This window comes from Pseudorca crassidens, chromosome X (genome assembly GCF_039906515.1).
Source record: "Pseudorca crassidens isolate mPseCra1 chromosome X, mPseCra1.hap1, whole genome shotgun sequence".
Lineage (NCBI taxonomy): Eukaryota > Metazoa > Chordata > Mammalia > Artiodactyla > Delphinidae > Pseudorca > Pseudorca crassidens.
Genome location: NC_090317.1, coordinates 130,363,283 through 130,391,064, shown reverse-complemented (window position 1 = coordinate 130,391,064; position 27,782 = coordinate 130,363,283). Strand labels below are relative to the sequence as shown.

At 45.9% G+C, this 27,782-nt stretch overlaps 1 long non-coding RNA gene and 1 pseudogene across 1 annotated transcript in view; one reads left to right on the top strand and one right to left on the bottom strand.

The window, feature by feature from the left end:
* LOC137217392 (uncharacterized) overlaps positions 1-27,782 on the bottom strand; it is a 494,052-nt gene that overhangs the window by 316,830 nt on the left and 149,440 nt on the right. The gene's annotated exons all lie outside the window — the stretch shown is intronic.
* Positions 10,407-24,360, top strand: LOC137217287 (homeobox protein Mohawk pseudogene; annotated as a pseudogene).

Here is a 27,782-nt window from a genome sequence, read left to right as displayed (position 1 = left end):
CCTCTTGCGTCTCCCTCCCACCCTCCCTATCCCACCCCTCTAGGTGGTCACAAAGCACCGAGCTGATCTCCCTGTGCTATGCGGCTGCTTCCCACGAGCTATCTATTTTACATTTGGTAGTGTATATACGTCCATGACACTCTCTCACTTCGACAGGACCTGTCTGGAACAAGTGAGGTCATATGACTTTCTTTTCTGAGTTCCATGTACCAGCCTTTGACCCAATTTAATCCCTCTCCCATGACATCCAACACTTCCACCATTGAGTTGTCTCAGTTAGATGAGAAGCTGTCAATTCCCAAGATGGATACCTTTTTTACGTTCTAGGAGAGACTCTCTGTGGATAATTAAGAGCTGTTTTCTCTGGTGCTGAGACGGATTTACTGAGAGGCACGTTTTCACAGGAACGGCTTTAGTAAATAATTGTGTCAATTTAAAGATGGCCAAGACCACACACTAAGCTCTCAGAGAAACACCTGTCTTGAAAAAACTCAGTGTCAAGCCACCTCGGTTAGTCATGAGACAACAGCAAACACTGCAAACGAGCTCATCGTTTGCTTGGCTAGCAGCCATGGCTGACATTTCGGAACGCATCCTTCATACAGTCGAGGTGAAATGACATGATGTGCCGTGGGAGAGTGAGACAAAGACCTGCCATGGATTTTCTACCACGTTGTGAATCAATTCCCACAGAGCGAAGGGAGACTCACGACCAAAATTCTAGAGGCGTGTCCGTCTACGTGGATGGAAGCTGAGCCCTCAGGAAGCCACTGGCTCTGGGTCAGACCAAGGCTGGATGAGACGGTAGCCAGATGATGACAGCGGCTCTGGGCAAAGTTGCTGGGAAGCTGCACCACGCAGGTACCTATGGGGCGCGTGGCAGAGGCATGATGAAATGCTGCATCCGGCAGTATGACACGGACGCGAACTGCAGTGAGGAAAGAGCTACGGATGAGTCAAGCCGCAGGGTTGTTGCAATCGTAGCTCAAGAGGCCGGCCCCAAAGGGAAGCATCATACAGCGATTCCAAGCAGCGGGCTCTGTCCTGAAAAAGGCGTTCACAGCTGCTACTCAGAGGACAGATGACATGGAACGTGAGCCTTGCTCTTGTCTGCGAGTGTCCTACTCAGACAGAAGCTCCGACACACACGTCCTCCCTGACTCTGGAGGGTAATTTTACAGACACACATATCAACTGACTGGAGCCAAAGATTCGCTCGTTCTCTTGTGAGCTGTGTCATTGGGTTGATTCCAGATTTTGGGGTTTCCCATGTCATGAGTCTAACGATATCTTTCAGGAGCCCTATGTACGTACTGGGAGTTAACATCAATGCAATGTTTTCTTTTAGTTTTTATTTATTTCCTTACATTTTTTCCCACAGCCCAAACTCTTTTGTTTTCACCATCATGCCATGAATTCATAGGGAATAGATTCTAACAGATCAGACTTATTATATAGTTGGTTCTCACAAAATGCTCTTCTCTGCATAGAACATGGGTTTTCAACTTCGGCACTGTTGACGTTTGGGACCAGATAATTCTTTTTTTGTAGGGAGGTTTCCTGTATAAGAGGGCTAGCAACACTTACCCACCGGTAACAGCTGCTAGCACCTCCTCTGCCCTCTCTCCAGGTGTGATGACCAAAAATGACTCCAGACATTGCCAGATGTCCCCTGAGGATACAACTGTGCCCAGCTGAGACCCACCAGCATGGAGTGTGTTGACATTTAAGTCCCTAGGTGATTCTGTCTTTTGCTTTTCTCTTTTTTTTCTGATCAATTCCTTTCATACGCTTCCAGACACTCCCCTCAGCTCCAAGAGAGCTTAATATGCAACATGCACACACACGACTACCGTTGGCGTACCAAGTGGCCTTCACTGCTTTGTTGACAACAGTGCTGCCCGCAAGTTCCGTGGCGTTGTGGATGATTCCCGTGTTGCCATGGCAACGTGGGGCACTTCTTGCCGAGCGGCCTGCATGCCCTTGGCGTCCACAATAGCACCCTGGTCGTCCATTCAGAAGGAAGTGGCCAGAAACACAGTGTGGTGTTGGCAGAAGCTCCCGTCTCCTTGATCCTTTTGTGCTGCTCCATACTCTTTACTGATATTCATTTACGTGTTTTAGGGGAATTACTGGAGGTTGGTGGATCTAACTGCCAGGCCATGTGACATTCCTACGAAGTGTTTTCAGAGCACCAGCCAGACGGGTTCCATGTCAAGGAACTTTTCTATCTTGGCAGAGAGAACAGTCAAACTTGCTCATCTGTGCTTCCTGCTACCCACTGGAAGTAAGTGTATTCCACTCCCGTCTGTCAGCCAGTCCCTGGGTCGAGTGTGACGAAGTGACTGTGTTTCTTCTGAGTCCTGGAGGTTCTGCCCAACATCATCCCCCTGTGGTTTTAGTCGTCCTGAAGACCCATAAGTGCTAGGAAGGAAGGTAAGAAAGGTGGTGTCTCGTGGGTTCACGCTGCCTTGAAGAGGAACCCTCAGCCCTTGAATGAGGTAGATCTGACATGACCAGTTTGCCAAGACTCCAGCGGACACATCCTTCCTGTTAAACTGTAGACCTTGCTAAATCCTGAGCATGGGAGTCCCAAGAATCTACTTTGGCAGAGACAAAGCCCATCCCACTTGCAGCCTGGGGGAAGTTCTACATTCAGATGACCGTGGGTTCCATGTTGACTCCTGGATCACTCTCAACTTATACCGAGGCAAAGTCAGGAAAGACCCTTTGTGCAAAGCCGTGGGTTGGAAACCAGTCCCTGTTCTCAAAGTCATGTAAGGTTTTCCCTTGAGGCAGGCGCACTTCACGGGCAAAATGGTGTTCTCACCCTGCTTTTCTTACAGGTGCTCCCCCTTATTTTCAGCACAAAGATTCTACTACCTGTGGGGCATTCCTTTTTAAAAAGGACATTGCAGCATCGCAAAAAGAAGCATGAGCACAGTTCACACTGGGCACAGAGTAATGACGGAAGATCATTAACCGGTGGGGCTTAAACATATCTGAAAGGAGCCATGGGGTTGAGGAAGGGTTTGACGCACACTGTAAAGTCGTGGAGTATCAAGTTCTTATATGGCGTGGATGACAATAGCCACAGTAGAACTGGGTCCTGGTCCCACTGCCAACCAGCTGTGTGACCGAGGGTAAGTTAGTCTTTCTTTCCAGGACTTGGCGCTTTCATTTCAAGAACGGTGTTCATTTTATGTATCACCTTGACTGGGCTAAGGGATTCCAGAGGGCTGGTGAGACATTGCTTTCGGGCGTGCCTGTGAGGGTGTTTAGAAGAGATTAGACTGATTAAAGCAGATGGCCCTCCCCAACGTGGGTGGGCCTCATCCAATCCACTGAGGACACGAATAGGACACAAAGGCAGAGGGAGGGCAACTTCCCTCGCTCTGCTTGAGCCCGGACATCCTCTTACTCTTGCCCTCAGGAACTCTCACGTCTGTTTCTCAGGCCTTGGGACTCGGACTGAATGACGACACTGGCTTTCCTGGTGCCTCAGTTCAGGCTGCTGCAACGGATTGCCACAAACTGGGTGGCTTACGGACAAGAAGAACGTCTCTCTCACAGCTCTGGGAAGTTCAAGATCAAGACCATGCCGGCATGGGTGAGCTGTGGTGAGGGGCCTCTTCCTAGTTTATAGCCTGTGTGTCCTTGCTGTGCCCTGCCTGGTGGAAGGGGTGAGGGAAATCTCTGGGGTCACTTTTATAAGGATGCTAATCCCATTCATGGGGGATCCACCCTCATTACCTCAGCACTGCCCAAAGGCCGCACCTCCTAATACCATCACACCGGGGATTAGGATTTCTGCATAGGAATCTGGGGAGGACACAAACACTCACGCCATGGCGCCTGGTTCTCCAGCTTGCAGAGATCGTGGGACTTCTTGGTTACCATAACTGCATGAGCCAATTGCTATAGCAAATGTCTCTCTCCCCGAACCGTGATTAATACAGATGGTGTAAAATCAGTGCTGGCACCCCACGCTTCTTTCGACAGTTCAGTGAGATAGTTCTTGTAAAGTTCATAGGAAGTCCAAGCATGTGATAGGGGTTGAACTTGTGCACTATTCCTGCAGGGCCCTATCCCTTCCTCCTTCGCGTCCTCTCCCCTACCATGGCGTAAAAGACAAGGGGCTGAGCCCCTCTGTGGGGACCTACAATGCATGGTTTTCTTAACAAGCAACACGCAAACTGTGTAGCCATTTTCTGGCTCCACCAAAAGCCTGGACTCCCAGCATCCCTCCTCATTTGCAACCTTCTTGACATGGTTTTCTGGCACCATCATGAACATACCCTATTTCCTTCGTTTATGGCCGCACCTCAACTCTTAATGCTGACAGTGCAATGAAGCCTGAGCTTCTCTTGATTATACGTCCCTGGAGGTTGTAGCAGAGGGTGTGATTGCACAGGGCAGCTGCCTTGTCCATCTCCCCCATCCCTGCATTTCTTTCTTTCTTTTCTTTTTAATTGAAGATTAAAAAGAAGATAGATAGATTTAGAAGATAGATAGATATAGATTTCATTTGTATCATATTTTAATTGAGGTATAGTTCATTTATAATGTTGTGTTTAATTTCTGTTGTACAGAAAGTGCTTCAGTTATACACATATACATTCTTTTTAAAAATATATTCTTGTCCATGACGGTTTATCACAGGATATTGAGTATACTCCCTGTGCTCTACAGCAGGACCTTGCTGTTCACCCATCTTATAGACAAAAGCTTACATCTAATTGATACAGCCACTGTGGAGAACAGTATGGAGGTTCCTTAAAAAACTACAAACAGAACTACCATACGACCCAGCAATCCCACTACTGGGCATATACCCTGAGAAAACCAGAATTCAAAAAGACTCATGTACCACAATGTTCATTGCAGCTCTATTTACAGTAGCCCGGAGATGAAAACAACCTAAGTGTCCATCATCGGATGAATGGATAAAGAAGATGTGGCACATATATACAATGGAATATTACTCAGCCATAAAAAGAAACGAAATTGAGCTATTTGTAATGAGGTGGATGGACCTAGAGTCTGTCATATAGAGTGAAGTAAGTCAGAAAGAGAGAGACAAATACCGTATGCTAACACATATATATGGAATTTAAGAAAAAAAAAATGTCATGAAGAACCTAGGGGTAAGACAGGAATAAAGACACAGACCTACTAGATAATGGACTTGAGGATATGGGGAGGGGGAAGGGTAAGCTGTGACAAAGCGAGAGAGAGGCATGGACATATATATACTACCAAACGTAAGGTAGATAGCTAGTGGGAAGCAGCCGCATAGCACAGGGAGATCAGCTCGGTGCTTTGTGACCGCCTGGAGGGGTGGGATAGGGATGGTGGGAGGGAGGGAGATGCAAGAGGGAAGAGATATGGGAATATATGTATATATATAACTGATTCATTTTGTTGTAAAGCAGAAACTAACACACCATTGTAAAGCAATTATACTCCAATAAAGGTGTTAAAAAAAAAAAAAGCTTACATTTGCTGACCCCAATCTCCCACTCCATCCCTCTCCCAAGCCCCTCCCCCTTGGCAACCACAAGTCTCTTTTCTATGCCCATGAGTCTGTTTCTGTTTCACAGATAGATTCATTTGTATCATATTTTAAATTCCACATATATGTGACATCACATGGTATTTGTCTTGCTGACTTCCTTCGCTCAGTATGACAATCTCTAGGTCCACCCGTGTTGCTGCAAATGGCATTATTTCATTCTTTTTTATGGCTAAGTAATATTCCATTGTGTATATGTACCACATCTTCTTTATCCATTCATCTGTTGACAGACATTTAGGTTGCATGCATGTCTTGGCTATTGTAAACAGTGCTGCTATGAACACAGGGATGCATGTATCTTTTTGAATTAGAGTTTTGTCCAGATACATGCCCAGGAGTGCATCCCTGCATTTCCAGTCCTTGGAACAGTGTCTGCTGCAAAGCAGGTCCTCAGGAAACATTTGCCATGGAAACAACTAGCTATGCCACTTGACTAGATAACTTCTGAATGTCCCAGGTACACCTGCCTGGACTGTGAGTCTATATTCTTTTTTTTTTTTTTTTTGTGGTACGCGGGCCTCTCACTGTCGTGGCCTCTCCCATTGCAGAGCACAGGCTCCGGATGCGCAGGCTCAGCGGCCATGGGTCACGGGCCCAGCCGCTCCACGGCATGTGGGATCTTCCCAGACCGGGGCATGAACCCGTGTCCCCTGCATCGGCAGGCGGACTCTCAACCACTGCACCGCCAGGGAAGCCCTGTGGGTCTATATTCTGATTGGATGTTAAAAATATTCTAAGAGGACTTCCCCTAGGGGAGCAGGATTGAGATGCAGATGGATTTGGAATAGAGGAAGGCCACACAGCAAAGAAGGGAAGCTACTTAAAGCCATTCTTCCTCCCCCTCGGATAAGGGAATCGTGGCCCAACGAACTTTACAGGGGTCAGTGCACGTTAAGGAGAAATGTATTTTTAACCATATTTGACATGGTTAAATTTTCTGTTGAAAACATCATGGTCACAACATTGAGGAATCTCTTGGTCCCTAAAATGTTAAAATTAAATCAGTGGTGTTGGAAAGCATAGTTCCAATATAATGAATATGTTTAATATTTTTCCCCATTGGGCTCAGAATAGAACTTTGAAAAATGTCATACCTGAGAAAGATTGTTGGGAGAGAGGGGAAAACAGGAAAAGAATGAGTAAGGAAATGAATGAAGGATGTCCTCAAAATAGATGACAAACATCCCTGAAAGAAGAAAACAAATGATGGAGAAAGGAAATAAATTTCAAAATATGGAAAATGAATCCTTAAAATGCCAGGAGAAAGAACCAGCTTGAGAATAATTTTTTAGAAGAACATTTTTCAAAGTAACGTTACTTATTACAAGAATAATGCTCACTCATTGTAAAGCATTTAGCAAAAACAGAAAAGCGTACAAAGGGAATAAAAATCATTCAAAGGCCACCCTACAGAGAAAAGCATTTTAATATTTTTGGGTATTTCTTTCAAGTCCTTTTTATTATTCTAAAAATGGTTTTAGATCCTACCTGTTTTCCAATTGATATTATGTTGTGAGTGTTTTCTCATGTAAAATTGCATTTGAAAACATGATTTTATTTAAGGGGAGAACAAACTGAAACCCAAGGGAATATTGACCAGCATGTTTTTTGTGCAGTTCACAAGCTAAGAGTGGTTTTTACCTTGAAATGAAATAGCTGAAAAAATAAAAATGATATTTCACAACACATGAAAAGGATAAGAAATTCAGATTTCAGTGTCTATAAATGAAATTGTATTGGAACACGGCCTGCCCATCCCTTTCCACGTTGACTATGATGGCTTTTGCCCCATAAGGGCAGTTGAGTAACTGTGATGGAGACTGTATGATCCTTAAAGCCTGAAGTATTTACTATTTGGCTTCTTACAGAAAAGGTTCACTGACCCCTGAGCTACATAATTACATAACCTCTGCATATATCGTAATTCATATGTTTTATCATATTTACATCTTTTGTAATGAAATGTTCCTTATTATTGAGCACTGTGGAATTTTTCCTTGCTATTTCAGGGAACACTGTTGTGAATTTTCTTGACTTAAATTATGGTGGACGTCTCTGAATATTTTTCTGGGTAATTAATTATGGATCAAAGGTCATGGATATTTTTATACCTCTTGATTTCTGTCCTCCAGAAAGGCAGAGAGAGTACATCCTGTTTCATGCCAAGGATGCTTACAAGAAACGGCAGCTCTGAACTGGCACCATGGTGTTTCCTTACGTGGAGGTTTATCATCTCCAACCACTGCAGAACTAGGAAATTATTGGCTGGTGTCTTCCTCTCTCTAGAATCCTTTCAACGCTTTCTCCTGTTGCTGGTAGTTGGTAGCTAGAAAATGATCCCCATCCACCTGTTGCACGCACACGGAGTGCAGCAAAACTTTCACCTTTACACACAAGACACTTTGGCCAGTAAAACAGGCAGTCAAACGACGCAGGCATCAGAAAGTAGGGCAGTAACCACAGAGAGATCCCTGCTACGGCAACGGAACAGACAGACTGATGAGGCGAACTGCTCACGGAGCAGAATGCAAGGCAGATGGTTCCCCATCGTGGGCTGGGCGGCTAGAATTATAAGCAATTATAAAGAATTCAAATTTCAGTGCACAGCAGACGTTTCCACTCTATCCACAGAGCGTCTGAAACAAAGGCAAGGCTGGATACCATCACGGTTTGGGTTGTTAATTTCACGGGGGGGAAATAGTGTATCAGCCATTGGTCTTATTCCCGTTAGTTGCCCATTTTTCTAACGGGGAGTTCACTGTTTTTGTATGGATTTGAGAGACCTTTCTATATTTTAAGATAATAGATGCTTCTCTTCTAAATTCAATTTATGCAGGATTTCTATGCATTTTCAATGGGTTTTTGATGTGTGTGACTTGTAAATGGAAATCATCGGATTAAGCAGGGTTAAACAAGGCTGTTTAAAGCAAGACTTCTCAAAGCCTTTAATATGATATGGTGAATTGTGAATCAGCAAGTGAGGAATTAAAATGAGGCTTTTGCCAAAATTATTGACCATGGGCAACTGTGTTTATCACCCGTCTTTCAGAATATGCTTTAATCTGTTTTGTGCTGAAAATTTGGGAATCTGTGGCAGGAAGCAGGAAATGTATGAGAAATATTCTAAAAGAGACTAAATACTATTGAAAAACAACTAGCATTAATTACAGTTTCCATAAAATGGCTAAATACAATATAAATAACAATAAAACAAGTTTTCCTATGTATAAAAAAAAACAAACTAATTTTAAGATATTACCTGAAAAGGCCCCACCCCAACAGCAAAACACACAAACAAAATCTAGAAATAAACTTAATAAGAAATAAGTAAAAGCTATCTAGAAAATCATAAAACTTTACTAAGGAATATAAAATTAGACTTGTAGAAACAGACAAAAGAGCATGTTCCAGGATTTAAAATATAAACATTTTAATTATGCCCATTTTCCCCAAATATATTGCAGATTTATATGACAATAAAAATCCTTAATGGATATTTTTAGGACCTTGTAAGTTTTTTGCCCAAAAGTGATCTGAAATAATTAGTAAGTGATCCAATCTGTGAAAGCTTTGAAGAATTAGTAAGAGAAAACTAAGGTCAGATAGCAAAATATTTTATGTATAAGGAACATAGAAGATTCACACAAATGTAGCCAAGAGATACCAGAATCCCTCTTTGTGCATACTCTGTGAGCTGTATCTCCCAATTAGAGACAACATAATGGACACAGTCCCTGAAGGACAAGAGACAGAGGGTGAGGCTGAAAAAACCTTGAAGAAATAACGGCCGAAAGCTTCTCTAGTTTGACAAGAGATGTAAAGCTACAAATTCAAGAAGCTGAATGAATACCAAAGAGGATAACCCCCCCAAAATCCATGCCAAGATACATCTTAATAAACTCCTGAAAGCCAAACACAAAGAAAAATCTTGAAAGCAGCCACAAAAAACAACACCTTACCTACAGGGGGAAAAATTCAAAGACAGCAGATTTCTCATCAGAAGCCACGGAGACCACTTGGAAGTGGCACAATATCTTTTGGATGCTGAAAAATCCTTCAGGAATGAAAGGGAAATTAAGACATTCTCAGATGAAGAATATCTAAGAGAATACATCCACAGCAAACCTACACTAAAGTGCTACAGAAATTTTCTAAATAGAAGGGAAATGATAAAAGAAGAAATACTGGAACATCACGGAGGAAAAACAACAATATGCAAAAATTTGGATGCTTATCTTCCCCTTTTGAGTTTTCTAAATTACACTTGAGGGTTGAAGCAAAAATTAGAACATTGTCTCATGTGGTTCTACGTGTTTGATGAAAAAATGCACAATATAATTATAATATAAATGGGTGAAGGGAAAGAGAGATAAGACTTCTACAGTTCACTAAAACTGGTAAATGGTGACATCAGTATACTGTGATAGTTATGAATTTGTAATATAATACCTGGAAAAACCACTGAAAAATTATATAGAGAGATACTCTAAAAACGCTATAGATAAACCAAAATGGGATTCCAAATAACATTCAAGCAATCCACGGGAAGGCAGAAAAAATAATATAGAAAAATGAAAAACAGAGGTAACAAAAAGGTAGCATAATTTAGCCCTAACATATAAAAAATTATATTAAATGTAAATGGTCTAAATATTCCCATTAAAAGGCAAAGATTGATATCCATTCATGTTAAATACTCTGAAAAGGCTGAGATTCTTTGGGGGCTGGGTGGCCGGGGCTAAGAGGAGGAACCCGAGCCCTGCGGAGCTCCCGGCAGCCCGGCCCCAAGGCACTGCGGCCGCACCACGCGGCCCTGCCTGCGCACGCCATGAACACCATCATCTTCAACAAGCTCAGCAGCGCCGTGCTTTTTGAGGACCACGGGGCTCCGGAGCGGGTGTGGGGCGGCAGGCCCTACGGTGGCATTCTGGACAGTACGCATGCTCTCCCCGAGATGGGCATTACGGACGGCACGCCCCTCAAGGACAACCTGGGCCTGAGACACCGCAGGACCGGGGCCCGGCAGAATGGCGGGAAGGTGAGGCACAAGCGGCAGGCCCTGTAGGACATGGTGCGGCCCCTCAAGCTGTGGCTGCACAAGCACCGCGACAATCCGTACCCCACGAAGATGGAGAAGATTCTCCTGGCGCTCGGCTCGCAGATGACGCTAGTGCAGGTGTCAAATTGGTTTGCTAATGCAAGACGTCAGCTTAAGAATACTGTTCGACAGCCAGATTTAAGGTGGGCCTTAAGAATAAAGTTGTACAATAAGTATGTTCAAGGAAACGCTGAGTGGCTGAGTGTAAGCAGTGATGACTCATGTTCTGAAGATGGAGAAAATCCTCCACGAAACCCCATGAATGAAGAAGGCTATAATAATCCAGTCCACCATCCTGTGATTAAAAGTGAGAGCTCAGTCATAAAAGCTGGAGTGAGGCCAGAGTCACGGGCCAATGAGGACTACGTATCGCCCCCAAAATACAAGAGCAGCTTGTTGAATCGTTACCTTAACGACTCTTTGAGACACGTCATGGTCACAAATGCTGCCATGATGGGAAAGACAAGGCAGAGAAACCATTCAGGATCTTTTAGTTCCAATGAATTTGAGGAGGAATTGGTATCTCCCTCATTGTCAGAAACCGAAGGCAATTTCATCTATCGCACAGACAGCTCTCAGAGGACCCAGGTATTAAGGTGGTGAAGTTACTTTTTCAAGCTGCAGCAGCCCTTCTTCACCTGGTTTTCTGGCACATCTGTGGCTTTGGAGATGCCTCTGGCTTTGTCACGTGGCTGGGCTTCGGAAGAGAGCTTCGCACTCCCTCATTTTCCTGGATTCCCTTCTCTGACTACATGTTGAATTTGAGGAACCTGCCCTTTCTAGAATGATTGTGGATGCAGTTTTGCATTAAAACCTAATGAGGCCTTAAAAAAAAAAACTCGGAAAAAAGTAGAAATAGAGGGAAACATTCTCAACTGTATAAAAAGAAGCTACAGTATACGTAAAGGTGAAAAGCTGAATGTTTTCACCTAAAACAGGGAAGAAGGCAAAGATGCCCAGGTTCACAACTTTTATTCAACAAAGTGCTGGAAGTTCGAGTCAGCGCAGTAAGAAAATAAAAGACATATAGATCAGAAAGGAAGAAATAAAACTGTTCTAAGACCTGACACCAAAAGCATAATTCATATAATAAATAATTGATCTTCATCAAAATTTAAAACATTGGCTCTGTTAGGAGGATGAAAAAACAAACTATAGAGTGGGAGAAAATACTTGCAAACCATATACCTGACAAAAAACTTGTGTCTAGAATATACAAAGAACCTTCAAAACACAACAGTGGAAAAGCACAGTCCAGTTAGAATATGGACAAAAGACATAAAGAGACATTTCACTGAAGAAGACATACAGGTGGCAAATAAGAATATGAAAAGATGTTCAACATTATTAGCTATTAGAGAAATTGCAAATTAAAACTACAATGAGCTATCACTCTACGCCTATCAAAATGGGTAAAATAAAAAAAATATTGACCAGAGCAAATGCTGGCAATGATGCAGAGAAAATGAATCCCTCATACATTGCCGGTGTGGATATAAAATTGTAAAGCCACTCTGGAAAACAGTGTGACAGTTTCTTAAATAATTGACCATGGAACTAACATAGAACCTAGCAATTTCACTCCTGGGCATTTATCCCAGAGAAATGAAGACTCATGTTCGCATAAAAATCTATACACAAATGTTTAAAGCAGCTCTATCTGTCATAATCAAAAAGAGAAACAAGTTAGATTTACTTCAGTGGGTGAATGGATACAAATTTGGAATAGTATTCAGAACTAAAAAGACAGCAAATTACTGATACACAGGACAACCTGACGAATATCCAGAGAATTATATGCTGAATGAAAAAAAGCCAATTCCAAAGGTCATGATTCTATCTACATAATATTCCTTAAATGACAGTACTGAAGAAATGGAGACTAAATTAGTGGTTTCCAGGGGTTAAGGAGAGGGTGGGGGCAGGAGGGGAGTAGGTGTGGGTATCAAAGGATAACATGAGGCAGCCCTGTGGTGATGGAAATATCGAACATCTTGATTCTATCAACTGCCCGGTGTACCACAGGTTTGCAAAATTATACTATCGCAGGAAACTGGGTCCATCGTACATGTGATGTCTCTTTCATTTCTTACAATGCTAGGTCTATAACTGTGTCAAAATAAAATGTTTATAATTAAAATAAAAAGAGTAAAGCTACTGTCAACTTAGCAACAAAAGAGCCTTTAATGAGATGGAAGAACGTGCAAGTTATGTTCACTTAGATGGTATATATTGCTTTAAAAACTGTAACAATACATCAAACCTTTATCAGGAGTGTGAGACTTTTTCTTCACTGACTTTATTTTCCATAACGAGGTTACATTTAAAACTAGGAAACCGTACTCACACGACCCAGCATCGCAAGGCTGTGGGGTCGTTATTTAGCGTAGCCAGGCTAATGTCACATAAAGAATCCGGTCAACAGGGACACGTGTGGGTTCATTGTTAACAAGCGCGAACCAGTGCCATTACTGTGTGACATGCATCTGCCGGCGAAAGCGCTGCTCCAGAGGCACGCTGACATTTGTCCATATCTTCGCTTTATTATGGAATGAGCTCATTAACAAGGCCCCGCATTGTCCTGAAGGAAGACTTCACAGAAACAGAAAGGGGAACCGCTTTCTGTTTTATTTTCCTCATTAGTCGGTGCTGAATGTGGACTGCACGGCTGGATGGGAATAACGATGCATTTTAATGCACTCACCTTGGTCCTAATGAGGACTTAGGACAATGCCCCTTCACCCTTAGTCACAGGTGCCCTTTGTCCACACTGGAATACAACCCACGGTCATTTCACGCTCGGCCACGAAGCACAGATGGACTCGGAACCAGCGCCCACAGCCCAACCCAGAGGTGCATCAGGAATGAGAGAGTCACATGTGCTTGAAGATCTCTGTCATGATGGAGTGGACATCGTGGTGGGGAGGGGAAAAGGCAGTTCAAGTTCTGTCGGTTTAAGCCTTTAAGAAACTGCTTTGAGGCCCCATCAAGGTCCACCTTCATGCTTCTCTGTGGACGGTTCTTCTGTACATGTGCTTCGAAACCCCGTGATGGCAAAGTCCATAAACCAGGTGGTTCTCATTTTAGTCTGGCCAGAATCAGGGTTGCCTTGGAGAGCGCTGCACTCACCGGAGTTTCTGGGTTTGAACAGGTTTCCCACGTGTCCTCTTCCCCTTATATGTGACCTGTCCCCGCTCCATCCCACCTGAGAAACTAACTTATCAGGCAAGCTTAGGGCACTGCTGAGAGTATGAGATGGGACCACATGAAATCTGCACTTCTGCACATCAGAAATAACTAAGCGTTGGCCGTTTCATGTGGTTCATCCCAGGGGGTTCTCCGTCCGGGCAATTTTGTCCTCTCTGGGGACACTGGGCAGGGTTTGGACCTGTTTTGTGTTGTCAGAACTGTGAGGGGGTGGTACTGGAATCTGGGGGGTTGAGAGCACGGCTGCAGCTAAACATTCTACAGTTCACAGAACAGCTCCCCTGCCCACTCACCCAGGCCAACACAAAGACCCACCCGGTCCCAAATTTCAGTAGTGCCAAGGTGAAGAAACCCTGCTCTAGTTCCTGGAATCACAAAACGGCAACCCATGGGCCAAAGATAACCCCTGCAGGTAGTGTTGTTCGCACTCTCTCTTTCTCCATGCTGCATGGTAACTAGGCAGAACTGACATTCTCGTTACAGTGAGCCCGGTCCCTTCTGTATGGGATCTGCCTGGCCCCTGGACGCATCTCGGTTTATAACCCTCTGATTTCAAAGAAGCATATCCTAAATTAGTGGTTCGAAAATGGGCCATGCTGCACTCCTGTTTCCCCCTCCCACTCCAGGAGATAACTGGCTGTGTCTGGAGACATTGCTGGTTGTCACGACTGGGGGGACAAGTGCTCCTGGCGTGTGGGGGGTGGAGACCAGGGATGCTGTTCCACACCACACAGTGCAAAGGACGCCCCACATCAGAGGGTCATCGGGCCCTAAATGTCAGTCGTGCCGAGGTGGAGAAACCTAGGTTCTATGCAACGTGATACGGGGTTTAAGAACAGGGCCTTGAAGCCACTCTGCCTGGTTCCAAAGTTCTCTCCACTTACTGGTTGTGTTGTCTTGAGTACCTTCCCCAAAATGGTAGTAATGATGATTTCTGCCTTAAGGCTGCAGGGGAAATTAAGCAAATATAGATAACTTCCTAGTGTTGAGAACATTGATACTGGCTATTATGACCTGTAAGAATTATTTTTGAAATAAAAATGGCAAGATCCAGAAATCACAGAAAATTCATCACGTATCCAGATTGCTGGAGTTGATCTGAAATCCTGGTTTTTCTTCAGGTTTTTTTTTTTTTTTTTCCGTCCCAATAGACAGCATTCCCTTTAACCAACACACATGCATATTTGAAAAGTAAATAATTTTTCAACAGGAAGTTCACAAGGGCAGATCATTATTATACAAGTTTTATGTACAGAAAACTAGCTCATCACAGGAAAGCAGTGGGTTTTATTTGCAATGTTTATTCTTGCTCCAGATAAATGGCCACCCTGTAGAAATCAGCACAGGCTGCGCTGCACTAAGAGCAAAACACAGAAGCCTGAAGTACTACGTTTGTGCGTGCAGGGGGAAGGGGCGCGGTTGACCAGCACAGAGCGTGGGGTGCCGGGTGAATCATGTGCCCTGTCCTCAGGATGGGTCTTGAAGCCGGTGCGTGGAAGCTCACTGGTCTTCCCAACAAGCCTGTCACTTCTCCAACCTGATTCCATGTCGTCTGCCCAAGATACGCCATCCTTGAGGGCTTCTGCTTGATTTCAACATGTAAGGAGGGGGCAGTTTTGCAGAAATTACTAGGATTAGACACACAGGAGACAGCTGGAGAGTAAGCAGGTCAATTTTTCTCATTAAGGTGTGGGAGAAACAGTCGGCCGCGTGCTGACGGCCCTCCTCACCTTCGGCAGGGAAGGCAGGACAAGCTTAACAGGTAAGGTCACACCACGTGGCGGTTCTGCAATTCCTGTCTGGCCCCTCATGAATCCACGGGGGTGGGCGGGAGGGAGCCCGTGACTGTTCATCACTGAGACACCCACGGCAACAAGGCAGGGTGTCAGGGGCCTCCATTTCAATTCCGTGATTCAAACAGACAAACAAAAACCAGGATGATTTTCTTCCCCCTTTCTTGCTTGCTTCTTGTTTATGCTGTCAGGAAGGCTTCATCTGATAGCTTGTGTTTTGAGTCTGTCTTTTGCACTGTCTACGTTTTCCCGTATTTGAGGGAACTGCAGAGGTGTGTAATCACTGCAGCATCTTCTCGCTGCTCAGAGAGCTGCTTTATAGAAAAATCACAGGCTCGTTGAGTCTGTCGGACAGGATTCCAGGGAAGCCCAGCAGCTGGGTTCTCAGTCCTTCTTAAATAAATAGCAATTTTGGTGGCAAGAAAACAACGATGGGAAGCAACAGTCTCCAGTCACTTGCTGGGATCCATGTGCCCCCATGGAGCCCAGGCGATCCAAAAGGAAGACATGCTGGAAGCACAGCCTGTTCTGCAAATGATCTCCAAAGCCCTTCCAAAGTCTGCCTTGGGAATGACAAGCTTAAAGCACAGGTGAATGGGGTGACTGAATCCGATTCCTTCCCATTGTATGGGTTCTCTTTTAATTTTGTATGTTTCCCCCATGCCAAATTTTTACCTTGACCAAAGGGAGCTCTCTCCCATGAGAAATGAAAAGCTCAAGAAAATTCTGAATTTCTCCTTGCCTTCCCATCACAAGATATTCATTCATTTTGTAAATTATATTGAAGTATAGTTGATTAACAATGTTGTGTTAATTTCTGCTGTTCAGCAAAGTGATTCAGTTATACATATATACACATTCTTTTCTTATATTCCTTTCCATTATGGTTTATCACAGGATATTGAATATAGTTCCCTGTGCTCTACAGTAGGACCTTGTTGGGTTTCCATTCTATATGTAACAGTTTGCATCTGCTCATCCCAAACTCCCAGTACACCCCTCCCCCACCCCCTCCCCCTTGGCAACAAGTCTGTTCTCTATGTCTGTGAGTCTGTTCCTGTTTTGTAGATAAGTTCATTTGCCATCACAAGATGTTAATAAGGGCTGGGAGAGATCTAGTCCACAGATCTAGTCCAAATCTGGCCACACCTATTCACTGACCTGTGGTCTCCACAAAGGCAGAGCTGAGTTGATGCAGAGACTGTATGGCCCGAAAAGCCAAACACATTTACCATCTGGCCTATTATAGAAAAAGTTTGCTGCCCCCTTGTTTTGGAGTTTAGAAACCAGAGGCCCAGAGTGGTGAGGTGACTTGCCAAGACCACACAGGTAGGTAAGGATGGAGGCAGGTGCGCCACGTTTGTTTTCAGGACTTCGTGATGGACCCACGTCTTACCTCTCGGTACCTATTGGGGTCGACACGTATCACACGCTGGCACAGTCCACCACATAAGTTAACTTAAGTCTATAAGAAACGCCTTTGTCCTATGATAGGCAAAGAAGAAAGAAGAAGATGGACAGGTTGCCAACTTTTAGGTGGGGCTGCATCCCCCCAGCGATATTTCATGCCACCGCTGATGCCTGCTGTGTCCATCTGCATCAAGAACAGAACGTCAACTCCTAAATCATTCAGAACCTGGTCAAACGATACGCAGTGTCAGGCTGCTTGGTGGGTATGAACAGAAGACCTATACCTGAAAGCAAATTTCTCCCATTAGGTGTCACATGATGAGAAAAAGATGGTGACACCCCATTGTCTGATGACAAAAACCATCAAGGGATGGAAGATTTCCCCCACAAAGTAGTAAGGCTTTGCCTCTTCCAATCCAGCCCACTAACACATGCAAGAGTTAAATCACTCTACATAGTTTGTTGCTTTGCCGTCCGAAATTGTTCCTTTGTTCCGTCCGAAATTTGTTCCTTCGACGTCCGAAATTGTTCCTTTGTTCCGTCCAAAATTTGTTCCTTTGCCGTCCGAAATTGTTCCACCCAGGAAGTCGCACCTGCCCCCATCCCAGCTCTGTCCCATCTGCCTTATTTCCCACTCCTCTCTTCTGTGTATCCCAGGCTCAGAGCCTTGGGGCACTGAACCGTCAGTCACAGAGGACACCTGAGGAGGCCCCCCTTGGAAACATGCCACTCAGAAGTGGTACACTTGTGCTCTGCTCCAGAAACCCATTTGTCTGGGATACTTCGACACCACCTGCACTGGCCACCTTCAGTCCTGCACCCTGGAATGCCCTTTCCTTTTCACACATTGCATTTCTGAAGACTACCAGGAATACATCTTCTTGATGAAACCTTGTGCAACCCTATTCTGTTATGGGTTTTATACCTTTTTGATCCATCATCCAAAGGAGACACTTTGTGAATATCTCTCTCAAGGCATGTCTGACCCTCCACTTAAGTTCATAGTCTTTTGCATCTCAGCCATTAGACCATCTTAAGGGCAAGAGTTGTTTCCTTTGTCTTTCTAATCTTCACCCCACCATCCACAGAGTTGGTCCTCAATGAAAGTTTGTAGAACTGGGCAACAAGAGTTAAGAAGACTTCATGGATTCCTGTTTGTATTAGCCAGGGTGCTCCACAGAAAGAAACAAAACCGATGGGAGATATGTATCTATATGTAGATCTATCTTTCTATCTATTTATCTGAAGATCATTTACATAAGGAATTGACTGACACAGTTATGGAGGTTGACAAGTACCAAAACCTGCCCTCTGCAAGCCAGAGGCCCAGGAAGGGCCTCAGTCTGAGTGTGGAGGCCTGAGAACCAGGGTAGCAATGGTGTCCATCTCCGCCCAAGGACAGGACACCAGTGTCCCAGCTCAGCAGTCAGCCAGAGAGACTGAGAGGGAATTCAACAATCCTCCATTTTTTGTTCTTTTCAGGTCCGCGGCAGATAGGTTGATGCCCACCCATCCTGAGGAGGACCACCTGCTTTGTCCCGTGTACCGATTCAATGCTGGTCCCATCTGGATGTACCTTCACAGACACATCCAGAAATAATGTTTAGCCATCACAGGTGGATATAGGTTTTTGTTTTTTCCTTTTAAGTGTTGATACTTTAACTCTCCCTATCATGAGGTGCATGCAGAAATAACTTCATATGCAGAAGTGTTCTGTTAAGGGCCAGAACTGCACAACTGCTGTGCCGCGTGAAAGCAGCCGTAGACAGTATGGAAATGAACGAGCATGGCCGTGTTCCAAAAGAAGTTTTCAAAATCAGATGGGGTCTGCATTTGGCCCATAGGTTAGAGTTTGCAGCTCCCTGCGAAAGCTCAACAGAGAAATTGTGCATGTTCCTAGGAACACAGAACCAAAGGCATGTTGAACAGAAGATGCCTTCACATATGTCCTCTATCCAGGAAATAAATAAATACGCAGATGTTAATTTTCTCACTAGAAAGCCTTTTTTTAAAAGACATTTTCCTCAATGCCTGCAGCCTAGTAGCAATGAGCATCATTTCACCTCATTTTATTTGCTTCTGCTCACTCGTTGCTTCAAACTGTTTGCGAATCACTTGTTTTATGGAACCATTAAATCTCTGGAAACTAACTGAGCTCAGAAATGTGGGCCTGGGCTGGATATTCTTCTTCTTCTTTTTTTTGCGGTACGCGGGGCCTCTCACTGTTGTGGCCTCTCCCGTTGCGGAGCACAGGCTCCGGACGCGCAGGCTCAGCAGCCATGGCTCACGGGCCCAGCCGCTCCGCGGCATGTGGGATCTTCCCGGACCGGGGCACGAACCCGTGTCCCCTGCATCGGCAGGCGGACTCTCAACCACTGCGCCACCAGGGAAGCCCAGGATATTCTTTTGACTATATTAAAATGGAAAAAAAACTGTCCTCATTTTTCTACAATGGTTATTGTCATCGATTCATGAAATCTTGAGCAGAAGTGAAAGCTAAGGGGCAGCTTGTGTTTAAAGGGCTACAGATAGAGTCATCATCCCATCTATGAACTAATATTAAAAGATTGACACGCAGCACAGGAAAATCATTTTCCATCACTTCAATATTGGAACCAATCTCATCTTTGCCCTCTGAGGTCCGCATCCACACACCTTCTTGAATGCATTGCATCAGGTTAAAAAGTGCATTGCTCTTTCCAGCCATTGCCAGAAAAACAAATTTGAGTATGATTTATCAGATATTCAGAGAACTACAGAGAGGAAAATGGTCTGTCGATAGGACAAAGGGGGCTGTTGACGTTTTTGTCCACAAGTTCATGAGCTTTCTTTCCTGTCTGGGTAGATTTATTATCTTGTAGAAATTGAGTCATCTCAGCATGGATTTGAAAGACACATATTAAACTTTTTCTTAGGCATTAGTTGGGCCAATTGTAACCTGGGGATATTTGATAGACAAGTCCATGGTGCTGGTGATGAGTGGAAGGCGGAGAATTTTGCAGGCACATGCCCAGTGTGTCTAGACAATCTCACCTTTCCGGTTTAGCCTGACTGTGGGCTGAAATTTCACAGGAGTCTTCCTGGCTTAGGATGAGAAAAGCCACGTTGTAGAGGAATCCTGCCCCTCCCCCCCCCCAACTTCCACATCCCCTCTTGTCTTAAAGCAGCACATTTCGGTGAAGTCTGTGGTCATTTCTATCTACCGCTTCTCGCTCAGTGTCTTTGGATACTGAAAGATAGGGTCACTACAACATTCAAGGTGGGAGTTCTACAACATTCAAGGTGGTTTCTGAAGTTCTACTGGATGGAGCAGGTTCTACAACATTCAAGGTGGTTCTACAACATTCAGGGTGGTTTCTGAAGTTCTACTGGATGGAGCAGGTCCAAAAGATTCAAAATTGTCCTGAAGCAGCAATTCTGCCATTATCCTTATAGAAAAGGACGAGCATCCGTCAGCATCGGAAAGTGGTCCTTTGAAAGGAGTCCCACTTTCCAAATAGTTTGGGACAGGAATACACATCAAACCGTGCAACGCTCACGGAGAGTAGTCAGATGCGGGAGGTTCTCGAAGACTCAGAGATACCCGAGGATATGAATTTCACCCACTTTCTTACAAGCAGCGTTTCTAAAACCCCTAGGACGATAGAAACCCTGTGTCTCGGGAGAAGGAATCGTAACTCTTCGCATGAAACGCGCCATTGGAGAGGCCGTGCAATCGCTCCCGTGCTCCTGGAGCGTCAGCGGGTAGTAAACCAGGCGGATCTTGCCAAAAGTCAGACCGTGACTCAGGAGGTCTGGGGAGGCGCCGCCGGGTCTACATTTCTGACAAGCTCCCAGGCGGGGGGATACTGCTGGGATACAGACATTGGGTAGCAAAGGGACAGAGTCCACCTGCGGAAGCTGCCCCTTCATCTTCTGAAGCTCCACTCATCCCCTTCAAGGCTACCTGAGTTACTGCTGTTGGAATCCCCACCCGGCCAGTGGTTTTCAGTCAATCCCAGCTGCGCCTTGGCATCAACCGGGAAGCTTTCAAAGAAGGCTCATCCCAGAACTGTGAAATCAGAAGCTCTACGCTGCTGCCTGGACATTCTTTTAAAAGTGAGATAAAATTCACATAACATACAATTAACCACGTTCGAACGTACTATCCAGTAGCTTCCAGTACATTCACAAGGCAGTACAACCACCACCACTAAGACGTTTCTGAACATTTTCATCACCCCAGAGAAATCCTGTAAGATTAAGCAGTCCCTCTCCATTCCCCCTGCCCTCAGCTGCTAGCACCTGCTTTCTGTCTCGAAGGACTTGCCTATTCTGAACATTTCCTGTAAGGAGAATGATACACAATATGGTCTTCTGTGTCTAGCTTCTTTCCCTTAGCCTAATATTCTCACGGTTTGTCCACGCTGTAGCCTGTGTCACCCCTTTACAGTGAGTACTGTTCCACGGGACACACAGACCACATTTTCCTGATCTCTTAAACTGTTGATAGACAATCGGGCTGTTTTCACCTTTGCTGACTCTGAGTTGCCCTGTTTGTGTACATCTGTTTGAGCACCTGTTTTCAGTTCTTCTGGATACGTGACTAGGGGAGGAACTGCAGGGTCGTGCGCTAATTCCATTTTTCATCGAGGAAACGCCAAACTGTTTTTGACAGTGGCTGGACCACTTCGTGCGCCCACCGGACACTGACATTTTTAAAAAGTTCCCCATGGAGTCCGAACGCCAGCCAGTGTTGACAAGCTCTGCCCCATAAGCAAATATGTCCTTGTCAGCCCTCTAAACACATAATTGTTTAATTCAGTGGAGCCCCTGGACCAGTGGCAAGAGCATCAGCTTGGAACTTGGCAGAAGTGCACATTCTGGGTTCCCACCGCAGACCTACTGAATCAGGAGCTCTGCACGCAGGCAGAGTCAGCCCCCGCTTCATGAAAGTCCCCAAGGCAACTCTATGGTTTCACAACTGATGCCCTACATACAATTTCATAACTTGCAATATTTTCACCTAACTCTACATCTTGTCCATTTTCCCACATCATGGATCATTATGTGAAAATATAACTTCCCACTTTTATCTATGATATCCTAACACAAAACAAGCCTATGATTCACTTAACCATTCCTTCTGGGGGGCCTTTTGGCCTTTCCCAGTTTTTCCCCAATATAAATCGCGCTCAGTGAATATTCTTGACAATAACTCTTTGCCGACCTCTCTGTATATTTCCTTTGGTTCCATTTAGAATTATAATGAGCAGATCGTAGAGTTTGCACATTTTCCTCCTTACCCTGAGCTGAGTACTTCTTCGGGTATGAGCTCTTCCCGTGGATGGAAATCCTACACGTCATGAAATGAGGAAGAAGAAATGAATTACTGGTTACGTTGAGTATATAGGAAATATTGGCTTGACTGTCCTACCAAACCAGGGGGGGGATAAATACAGAGTCACGTTTATTCTCTAAGACTTCTCCAGTCTCCCTCTGTTTCTTCGGTATGTATGATGCTTGAGCCACACATTTAAATTCTCCTCTTATTTCTTTATCCACATTGGAAGCGGGGAAACACACTCTGTCTCCTTCCCGGGAGCTGCTCAGAATCAGCAGAGGAGAGGTGCTCCGTGTGGGGAAAGCACTTTGTAAGCGCAGAGCACAGCGCAACGTGTGAGGTGTTTTTATAAGTACATTCACTGCTTTGAACAGTTCCCTCCCAGAGGTGCCCCAATGGAAATATCCTCATTTGCTTTGAGCTGACACTTTCATAAGCCTGACCTATGTGGTTTTATTTGCTCTGAATTCGTAAGTGGCCGGCTCTTTACACGTGCCTATTTGAACACACTCCTTAAATAGCTGGGTGTCAGTTCACCTCAGTTAGATTTTGTAATTAGTGCATTTCTGGCTTTATTTTCCATTTCTCAAAAAAAGAAAAAAAAAGGCCACGGATAAGGACATGCCTCATTTTTCTATGACCGTATTTGGTTTGGAGTCCCCCCGAAAGTGTGTATGTTGCCTGTATTCTCATTTTTATACAATTTTACTCTCTCATTGGTTTATATGATCAACAGGCACAAATAAGAAAAAGGATGGGTAAAAAAACAGCCAAGTAATAAGCCCTACAAACCTGGGGAGCCTACTGTCAGGATATGTGAACTCTGCAGAGTTGAGTCAATGTGGAAAGCTCTTCTTTTCTTGACGGTGTGACATAAAATGTAGAAATATCTTAAGTGTAAATACCCTTCCCACTTTGTGAAATCAAAAGCCCAAATCAAGCTCTTGGCACAATGAACATTAAAAAATATCCCAGGTATGAGAAGTAACTCACAGTTCTGCTGCAAACTTCTCTGATAACAAAAATATGAATAATTTCTTCCCCTCCCTCTTTTTGCCCCCTGACCTAGGGCGTTAAGAGGAAAAGCTGATGTTCTTGGTTAAACCTTCGTGTGTTTGGTGTCCGCTCCTGTCTATGCCCTTGACACACTGTTTCCACTGTATGCATCTTGATGGACGTTTCCTTTGGGGGAAGAGGTAGCGGAGAAACACACAAAGAAAACAGCACAAAGATACAGTGATGTGCTGGGTAACATACTTGATACTGCAGTTTCCTTTCTAAACCTTCAGAGCAGGTTCCCTACTTAATGGAAACTCTCAGACCAAAGCGAAAATAGGTAACAGTGTCCATTTTCACCCGCGGCTGTAAAAAGCCTCGGCTTTCCTTCTAAACGAGGAACATTTCTAGACCCGGAGAGGGGCAGTAAGCAATAACGGACTACAGCTCCGGAAGATACCCATCCCCCATGCCACGAATAACACTTCTCCCAGTAAAGAGGCGTTTTGAAAAGACTATTCTGAAGCACAGAAGAGAAGCTTTCAGGGTGCTGCAATGAGCCAAAACGAAAAGGCAGGGGGCTGCGAGAAACAGAGCTGCTTATCGAGCAGGGGGCTCATCTGTCGTTTCGCTCCCTTTTCTCGCTGAAATTCTGGCTCTTCCCAAAGTGTGGAAGCTGCGACTTGCTAAGTGGGCAGCCTTGAAAGGTAAGGCTGAAAACGCCTTTTATCGGCCACAGAACGCCTGCCTCGCGACTAGGATGAAGGTCAGCCACCAGGAGAAAGGGATGCAGATCTACCTGGGACCTTGGTCCAGGACTCAAGGCTCAGCCCGCTGCCTTGATTTCAGTAGGCGAACCCTGTCCGCGTCCCCCTGTGCGTCTCCGGGGGACTCAGGGCTCGCCCGGAGGGACGTGATGTTTGATTCAGACCCTCGGAAGCGTCTGCTCGCCTAAGTGTCAGGAGCCGGGAGCACAGACTCATTTGCATCCGTCCTGCTGTAGGCAGCCCTCCCAGAGCGAGCAGCCCTCGGCTCGGGAGGCTTCCGAGGCGGCGGCGGAGTCCCCGCTTGGTTTTAAACTCAGAGGGTTGGGGGGAGAGGACTGAAAAAGAAAATGAAGCCAATTTCCAACAGACCTGACAAAGGCAGGATTAGATGTAAACGGTGGTGTTTGTTTAAAAGCGGGGAGAGCGTGCCGGCTACAGCCTTGATCTCACGTTAGTTACTTGGTACCGGCTGCAGCCTGAGAAAGCCGCATCTGTTACGCAGACAGCGGGGGTCGCCAGCGCTGATGGAGGGTGTAAGAGCGCCAGGCAGAAAATGAATTAGGTCTTGGAATGCCAAACTGGAAAACCCACTGGAACCAGAGCGCGGCATGCCGGCTCTGGCAGGATGCAGACACACTAGGCGCCCGTAGAGCGTGCTTCGTGGCCGCCGCTCATTACTCGCTATTTTTAGGCACAGCGCTGAGAAGGGACAGAGCAGGGCCGGGGGAGCGCGGCCGCCCAACAACAGGCTCATTTAGGACCAGCCCCCTTCCCATGCTCTGCAGCGGCCTCTCTGTGGGACTCGGGAATTGATTATCCACCCTCCTTGTGAATGTTGGGAATGTCGGCCATTGCGAGCACGCTACACAGGGCGACCTGTGCTCTTCGCGGGCAGAAAAGCAGAGGCTCACTGTGCTCGAGAGCAAAGGCCCAGGCGGACTCCGGCGGAGGCACAGGGCTCTCAGGACGTTCCGCCCCGCCCTGCCCTAGGGGTCGGCCTGGAAAAGACTCAAGGGGCCCCCGGGCAGGGAGTGCACTGCTGAGAACGGGGTGCATGCAGGAGGCGCCAGGAGCTAGGAAGGGCTACTGGGGTCCTACACACAGGGATGGCGGGGAGTGGGGGGCACAGGTCTGCATCACATCTTGCAGCCCCCGGCGTCTGCCGGGCAGGTGGCCTCCAGCACCCTCCACTGCGGCTCACTCGCGTCCCCATTCTCACACTGCCCACCAGCACATCGGCTCAGATCCCAAGCATTTCAGCTGCCCCTGGACCAGTCTGGGCGCCACGTGGATGACATTCGCTTCCCCACCCAAGGCAAGGAAGGCGTCATCACAGTGCCGCCCTGACATTAAGGGAAAGAAAACTCGCCACCCTAGTATTCGGCGGTACGTTCTGGGACTCACTTGATTAATGATGACAAATGAATCCAGCCAAGTGTCTCATCTTAGAAGGATGGGCTAGATGGCTAAATGTGTGGGTGCACACACACACACACACACACACACACACACGCACGGCACCAAGAACTACAGCAACAAGGAAAAGCCAAGCAGGAGAGAGGGAACACGTGAAACATGATCCATTGGGAGGAAATATCCATTCATCAAGCTTCAAACACACAAATCCCACGAGCAGGGAAGGAAGCATTATCACAGGACCTACTGGGGAAGGAGCACCAATTCATCGAACTTTCACGGGCCCGCATGGCAACAGGTCCAGATGATACCCATCTGGCTTTAAGACACGCATCTCTACCCAAGAGGCTGATCGCAGGGCCCTGTTTTATGCTCATCCTGACGCGACCTGGTGCCGCGTGGTGGTTTCCTGGGGTGACCCCGAATGCAACATTCCCCACACGCTCTTGTTTCCAATTTGGACAGAGGAAGGTATTGACACATGAGCAAAGAAGGGAAGGTTCCTGCCGTTCCGAGCCTTCTCGAGGTTAAAAGTTAGGTGACTGAGCTGCCTGCCCGATTCCTGAGAAGGCCTCTGTATTTGTTGCAGGAATAGAAACTACATGTCTTCAACTGTCCAGATGTCTTTCTCTAGGGTGTGAGTTTCATAATCCTCTCTATCTCCTTTGCCTCCATTATAAAGTCCCAGGGGAGTTAATTCCTCTAGGGAACTGGTTCTTAAGTGGGGGGTATTTAGTAAGTATGGGGGTATTTGGGATTTTCAACATGGCTGGAGGTTTGGGGGATTGCTACTGGTACCTAGTGCAGAGGCCAGGGCTGCTGCTAAACATCTTACAGTGCAAAGGACAGCATGTCTGCAGCAAAGAATCACCTGGCCCCAAACGTTACCATGTCAGAGTCTATTCTAGGGTGGTTACAGATGGATACCAGGACAGGCTGAGCCCTACCTGAAATAAAAGTACCTGGACCTGGCAAACCACTAAGCAGCATGTGGGATCTTAGTTCCCCGACTAGGGATCAAACCTGTGCCCCCTGCAGTGGAAGCACGGAGTCCTAACCACTGGACGGCCAGGGAAGTCCCAGGAAAAGTCCTTTCTGCAAGTGGCTTATTTGTTCTTATGTGCCGTACAAGCTTTGTGGAGCCCATAACCACACCAGGTCTGCACCACCTAAGAGAAAACTTGGGCTCTACAGAGTGTTACAAATGTGCAAGTACGTCCTGGGAACACAGGTGTATTAGCTGTTGCCAGGTCCATGCCTTTCCGGTGCCCGACCCCTTCCCCCTTTTCCTCTGTGCAACCCTGCCTGGAATACTGCAACTCCATCCCTGGGCACCAGGCACACTTTTAAACACATGGTAGATTTCTGAGCGTATGTGGTAATGGTCTCTGGCCTAGGACTGGCCTTTCCCTGGTGTCCCGTCTTCTAAAACACAAGAGCTGGTCTAGGAGCCCATGAACAGCAGCCTGGTCATCTTGAAAAGTGTCACTGGAAAGAACCATAATTAATAAATGTTCTCGGTATTATTGTAACTGAGCAGGACCCTATGGGGCCTTCCCGAGACAGACTCCCACCCCCCCATGTCGTCCACCTGCCTCTTGTCTACAGAAAAACTTTCATCAAACAATAAATTTAATCAGAGAAGCGAGAAAATGCAGAAGCAAAGGGAAACAGTCAAAGAGGACAAAATAATAATAGTTTAGTCATTAGACAAAGTCAAAGGCCCTTAGTTCCTCCTCAAGGGCTGTAGATCATATTCTGAGCCACGTCCTGTGAGCTGTTTTGTAGATACTGAAACCCCCGCCAGGTGGGAGAAGTTAGCTACATGATGACCAGACTGTAGCCATGACAGAGGCTGCCACAACTCTGAGAACTGGTGTCAAGGAAATGGGAACAAACTGATCCTGGAGCTGAAGACTAACTGTACGTAAAACAATCAAGATGACACTGGTCAGACCACCGCAGGACCAATTTCAAGATGATGGTGAGAGCTGACTGTACCACTTCTGCATGGGGCTCCCTGCCTCCCCCTGAGCACCCCTGAAACTCCCCTTTAAAAGCTCTTGCCCACTGATCGGCAGGGGGGAGTTGGCTTTTGGACATGAGTCTGCCTTCTCCCCACGCTGCCGGTCTCCAGAGTGAAGCCGACTTTCCTTGCCCGCCAACACTTGTCTCTCGAGTACGGGCTTTGGAG